The sequence below is a fragment of the Ruditapes philippinarum genome, unplaced genomic scaffold (assembly GCF_026571515.1).
Source record: "Ruditapes philippinarum isolate M1 unplaced genomic scaffold, ASM2657151v2 ctg16942_1_1_1_1, whole genome shotgun sequence".
In the NCBI taxonomy this organism is placed as follows: Eukaryota; Metazoa; Mollusca; class Bivalvia; order Venerida; family Veneridae; genus Ruditapes; species Ruditapes philippinarum.
Window position 1 is genome coordinate 1,921 of NW_026854992.1, and position 6,826 is coordinate 8,746.

General features: G+C 32.6%; 1 long non-coding RNA gene across 1 annotated transcript; it reads left to right on the plus strand.

Annotated features, from left to right (window-relative positions):
• Nucleotides 1-1,180: 1,180 nt before the first annotated feature.
• Nucleotides 1,181-6,578, plus strand: LOC132741730 (uncharacterized). Its single transcript, XR_009627320.1, has 3 exons — nt 1,181-1,820; nt 3,032-3,143; nt 4,827-6,578. It is a non-coding gene; the product is annotated as an uncharacterized LOC132741730 (long non-coding RNA).
• Nucleotides 6,579-6,826: the final 248 nt, after the last annotated feature.

A 6,826-nucleotide genomic window follows, 5' to 3' on the forward strand; every position in this document is an offset into this window, starting at 1 on the left:
AATTATGGAAATTTCGTTTTAACTTGTTTTTAAGCATAAAATAAAAAGAAAATTTGTCTGTTTGTTGTGTAAGATGTAATTTTATTTCATCTCGTGAACTTTAAAAACAGCATTCTCACTCGTGGCTACGCCACTCGTGAGAATACTGTTTTTAAAGCTCACTCGATGAAATAAAATTTCATCTTACACACAAACAAACAAATATCCTCTATTTAATTGTTTAAGATATGCATGTATTTATATGTATAATGTAAAATCTTAAGTTTTTGAGGTTAATCAATATATGTTAGCTGATTTCATTACTGTACGGATGTTTGTCGTTTGCTTTCATGTTTAATTGCTTGTTTGTTACAGTCTATACATGTATACTTGTATTTGTATTGCGTGATTTGCGTATATGCATTTACTGGTACTTCGGAATTTTAAAAAATTGTAAACAATTCTACTGCATTAATTTAGGCTCATAAGAGATACAAACTATCCTACTGCAAGATGTTGCAAAACATCGACTAATTCTGTTAGAACTGTTATTGTTATTGTCATAAAAATAGTTCGTAATTAAATAGGTGAAGGGTACTTTGTTTATTTTATAAAAAAAGTTTTAAGTTATAAATCTATTAGAGTATCCCGCTCTGTTTTCATAGCCCATAAAATGATAAACAACAAATTAATAATGCGAACATTCTTTTTCGTTGGCAATTCATTATTTTTAAAAGTTAGAAAAGACTATTTCTAAAATATTTTTGCTTGCGACATATTAAAGAATAGTTAAAACACTGGCTATAGTCACATTTAATTTGTTAAGCACTAAGTTGTCAATTAAGTCAATTGTTTTTAATCAGTCAAAAAAATCAAAGAAATGATACCATTCAATATTTGACATCATCCATAACCAAACATAAAGTTTAGTATCGCAAAAGGCTGGAATTTCGAAAGTGCACCAGATTTAAAAAAAATGGTATATCAGACCAAAACATATGTAGAACATATCCAGGTTGTAATCATTGTATCTAATTATACGTATTTAGACCCTAGACATTGCAAAAATACAAGGAAGTAAGAATTATCATGCCTTACATTCCTTAATAATACTCATTCTGGAGTTCTAAACTATCAATAATAGTTTTCTGAACGTTAAAGGCCCGTTACGCTTTAGAAATGATTTTTGTTTCTCAAAAGCTTTTTAGTTGGGACGTAGTCCCAACTAGTGCACTTACAAACCCGAAATTTCCAACCATACAGGGTAACGCCCACTGCTGTGACGTTTCATCGCCACTCTATATGCTATATTGTATTCTAACATATCAACGTAAGCTGAATTCATAGTGATCACCCGACCATGACCGACGCATAACCGCCGCGAGTGAAAAATAGTGCTCTGAATTTCTGAAAACTTCGATTTATTGCGAACAGAAGAGGAGACAAGAAATTTATTATTGGAAATAATGTGCAATTGAGCTTGAATTACGGTATTAGAAACGTAGCGGATACAATTTGAAAGGTCACATAATTCTATGAATGGGATAGTAAATTAATTGGGTCATAGTGCTTGACGGCTTGCAATATTTAACTTACTCATCCGCCTTATCATCACATTTTTTTGTATTATATTCCAGAAATTTTTGAAAAAGACATTATTTATCGGATAAATTTTGTAGTTTATAATTGCAAAGTGGATATTGAAATAGAATTAGCCAGAGATGTAGATAATCTATTCGTCTCTGAATTAGCCGATAATTAGGTTAAATGAATCCGACAACTTCCGGTATATTTTTTGACCTACTTCACGAGCATAATTATCAGCCTGTTAAGCTCATAAGGTAAGTTATAAAGCAAAATATGTTATGAATTTGATGAATAATAATATTAAGTTTATTTATTGATGCCAATTTGTTTCCGAGGACTAAAACTTTCGTAAATAATTTCGAAGTAATTTGGAGATCTCGAGTCTTTCGTACCCAAGACATTTCGATCATACTTAGACAGTTAGACTGCAAATCGACAGATTTTACAAATTGATATTACACAGATGTCTGCCTTTACAGGAAAACCGGCATATATGCCTACAATTTTTTGGTCTTGTCACGGCCGTTACGTCTCTACCAAATGGGGCACATTCTTGAATATTTCAGAATAATTTTATTTTGACCTTTATAAATTATTATATCTATATCTATTTAAAGTCTAGCCATTTCATTTTGGGTCATCTTTTTACAATTTGAATAATTATTCTGGAAAAACAAAGTGCGCAAATGATCTAAAGGTTTGTACAAAGATTAGTGTTCTAAACATTCATCAAATGGTACATTTATCTGGAAAAAATATTTCAGTTCCATCATGACAAAATACCTCAATGGAACCCCTTTAAATTGAATTACACTTTTTTTAAATGTATGGGTAAATTCCATTTTCAGTGGTTGAAATTTTTCCTCTTTTCTCATTAATCAAGCTATAGTTTCCCATTTATAAAGCCACAGGTTGTTTTGAAAGTTGAAAAAAAAAATCACTGCCACCTTGATAATTGTTAACCTGAAAAATCTTCAGGCACTTAAAGGGATTTGAACCCCAGACCTCTTGATTACGAGGCAGACACACAACCATGTCGCGAAAATGTCAACACAACAGCAAGACTGTTGGAAATGATCTATACCTGTTCTCAATACATGGTTGAAGTAATTTATCAGTGTTTAAATTAGACATTTTATATGATTTAACAATTTTTGACACTACTGATATTCACATTTTTTTCACAAATCTACATGTAAAAAATAAAGATCATAATAAAATGATAGAACATTTTCTATTTTAGTGGTAATACTGTGGAGTAATATGAAGAAATATTATTAATATTTTATTATCATAATTTTTTCAAATTTTAATTATGTCATTACATGCTGTACACAATCATATTATTGTGTAAACATATGATATATATACATTGTATAGACACATATATACATTGTATATACACACACTAAGAGAGTAGTATTAGATGAATTTGAAAATGAAATCTCTAAATTGATATTTTCAGGGAAATAAAAGATCATTTACTTTAATATTCACTTGGAAAGGCTGGTACATGTAGCTAGAAAAAAGTACAGTATAAGATTAAACAAAGACTAGAAGATTATTACAAACAACAGGTACTTATATAATATTTAATGTATATTTCACAAACCAAACTGTTTTCCAAAAAAAATTAATGAAAACAATATTTGACCTAGAGTCATAAGATTGACAGAACAGTGGCGTGTGGGGGCATCCGTGTCCTATGGACACATTTCTAGTTTCACTTATATACTATGTAGAAATTTTGTGAACGCAACTCCTCTTAAACCGGATGGCAAATTTTGCTTAAACTTACAGGGATGAACAACCTTCAGGTGTAGATGGTAGTAAAGGAAAGAATTTTTGCTGCGACCAAATTTTACAGAATTATGGCCCTTTGTTGATTTTTTCACGATAATTACTATGTAGAAATTTTGTGAATGCAACTCCTCTTAAATCGGATGGCAGATTTTGCTTAAACTTCCAGGGATGAACAACCTTAATGTGTAGATGGTAGTAAAGAAAGAAATTTTTGCTGCAACCAAATTTAACAGAATTATGGCCCTTTTTTGATTTTTTCATTATATACTATGTAGAAATTTTGTGAACGCAACTCCTCTTAAACCAGATGGCAGATTTTGCTTAAACTTCCAGGGATGAACAACCTTAATGTGTAGATGGTAGTAAAGGAAGGAATTTTTGCTGCGACCAAATTTTAGAGAATTATGGCCCTTTTTTTGATTTTTAGTTTTCAACTTGTGGCACATGTAGTCCAAAAAAATATTTGACCTAGAGTCATAAGATTGACTGAACAGTGGCTTGTGGGGGCATCCCCGTGTCCTATGGACACATTTCTAGTTTTCTTCTTAGTGTGCCTTTATTGCTAAGATCTATTTAATTGACAGACTGTTTTTAAAGTTTGAAGGGATAATCTTTGAAACATTCAGATTGGTTATTAAACTAACCATTATTTACTTTATTTGTAGCCAATAAGTAATTATACCTTTAAATTGTATGCCGTCGAAACAAATTAATTGTATACTGTCTGAATTGTATACACACCAGTCTTTCACAACGCATTACTCACCCCAAATGAGGGTAAAAATAACTCTGACATAAAGAAGTCTGCGTAGGGATGACAATTTTATTAATAAAACACAATATATTGTTCATTGCTCATTGTTTTTCAGAGTTTAAATATTGCAAGTGCAAATTTGATAGTTCCACTGTGTTACTATGTATTAAAATATTCAAAACTACTTTCACTTTCGGTTTTAATTTAAACTAACAATTGACGAAATACGAGTGTTGAACGAATACCAATAAAGGATTGTCAGAAGGAGTGTTTTGCGCATGTTTTGAGTAAAAATGATGTAAAGGCTATTACACCAACAGAGTATGGAAAAAGTTTAAATTTTCAAGTGGCCTGATTTCCGTTTTGTTCTATCACTTCGGTGTTAAAGCCGCCATGTAAAAGTAGTGCGTTCCATCATGCTTAGAGTGGTTTCACACAGGTCAGTAAGACCGGTGTACACAATGTACTGTCTGCACATATGTGTCAGAAAAAATATCACAAAAAAGGAATTTAGTATTACTATGAGTATTTATTAAAGAAATTGTATTTCAAATATATTTAAATAGTATTATTGAAAGTCATTTTGTATGACAGACACACAAATCTAGTGCTCTGCATTATAAATGTAAGAAGAGACAAATAAGATAAGCATTTTTTTTGCAAATTATTGCACTTCATATAATTTTTATTGCTTTTTTTTAAGGTGGACATGTGTCACTGTCAAGCGAATGAAGATAAGCATCACACTCGGTGGGAATCTCCAGTTTCCAGATGTAGTGATCATAACTGTATAGGCACCATTAACACTTTGGACTAGTTGGAGTATTTTAGAGGGCTAGTCTGAATTGAATCCCCTGTCAATAGTAAAGGCCAGTCATGAACATTGTGTTAAAGGAAAATGTTAAAACTCGGATTTCCCGCTTAACCAATCATTACTTTACCTTATATTCAGTGCGGTAATGTAGGAAATGGTTACTTTCTGGAACGGAGCTGTCAATTATTTTTATGCCCCCCTTCGAAGAAGAGGGGGTATATTGTTTTGCTAATGTCGGTCTGTCGGTCTGTCTGTCGGTCCGTCGGTCTGTCCGTCGGTAGACCACATGGTTTCCGCTGATTATCTTGAAAAGTATTTATCACAAAGTCTTCATATTTTACATAGTGATTGGTCATAACTAGTAGATGACCCCTATTGATTTTGGGGTCACTAGGTCAAAGGTCAAGGTCACAGGGACCTTAAATGTCAAAATGGTTTCCGCTGATTATCTTGAAAAGTATGTATCACAAAGTCTTCATATTTCACATAGTGATTGGTCATCACTAGTAGATGACCCCTATTGATTTTGGGGTCACTAGGTCAAAGGTCACAGGGGCCTTAAATGTCAAAATGGTTTCCGCTGATTATCTTGAAAAAGTATGTATCACAAAGTCTTCATATTTCACATAGTGATTGGTCATCACTAGTAGATGACCCCTATTGATTTTGGGGTCACTAGGTCAAAGGTCAAGGTCACAGGGGCCTTAAATGTCAAAATGGTTTCCGCTGATTATCTTGAAAAAGTATGTATCACAAAGTCTTCATATTTCACATAGTGATTGGTCATAACTAGTAGATGACACCTATTTATTTTGGGGTCACTAGGTCAAAGGTCAAGGTCACAGGGGCCTTAAATGTCAAAAGGGTTTCCGCTGATTATCTTGAAAAAGTATTCATCACAAAGTCTTCATATTTCACCTAGTTATTGGTCATAAGTAGTAGATGACCTCTAACGATTTAGGGGTCATTAGGTCAAAGGTCAATGTCACATGGGCCTTAAATTTCAAAATGGTTTCTGTTGATTTTTCCATAATTTAACACTTCCATGTACCCATTTTTGGCAAGTTTCTGTAATAAAATTACCAATTATGTGAGTCAATTGCTAGAAAGGGGGGTATATGTGTCGTTCGACATTCTTGTTAATTTTTTAGCTTGTTAGTGTTATCGTCGGACAGTTGTGAAGTAAAGACATCGCAGTTTGACTGTATACAAGTTGCCTTAAAGAAAGTATGTCGAAATCTTAACAGTTATTCGTTGATTTTGTAGAAATTGACCAGAATTCACCTTTGTTTACACGCATCGCTTGGACGTCGAAAACGACATGCAATGACATTTCAGTGAAATTTGGAAACTTGCTCGTATTTTGGAGCATTTTGTAGGATTTCGATGAAGTAAAGTGTTTATGATAGGATACATTATTCCTAGAGACAACCACAAAAATAAAATAGTGATCTGGTGTATTTTTACCGAACAGTTCTTGTTTGTTTTGCATGATATTTTTCTCTCGTTAGGGACCTTTATTCTTTATATATAGTATTATGAGCGTATATGGGTAAATGTGGTATATAGTGCCTGTGGTTTTATCATGTATCTTAGCTTGCCTGGTGTAATGATAAGTAATAAACCTGAGAATTGAAACTATGAGAATAAATTGTTGTTATAAGTCCCCTTATATTTTCATTAAGAGGGGACTAAAGGCTGACCCATTTCTGTATGTCAATGAAAGCTTTTAATTTTGCTATAACTTAAATGGTACAAAAGTAAGGTTCATCATACTGGTATCTGATATAGAACTATACAGAGATTTAGCATGTTATTATAATTTATGCTCCTGAAAGGGAGAGAATATAGTTGCGGTCTTAACCATCTGTCGGTATGGACTCAAGTAA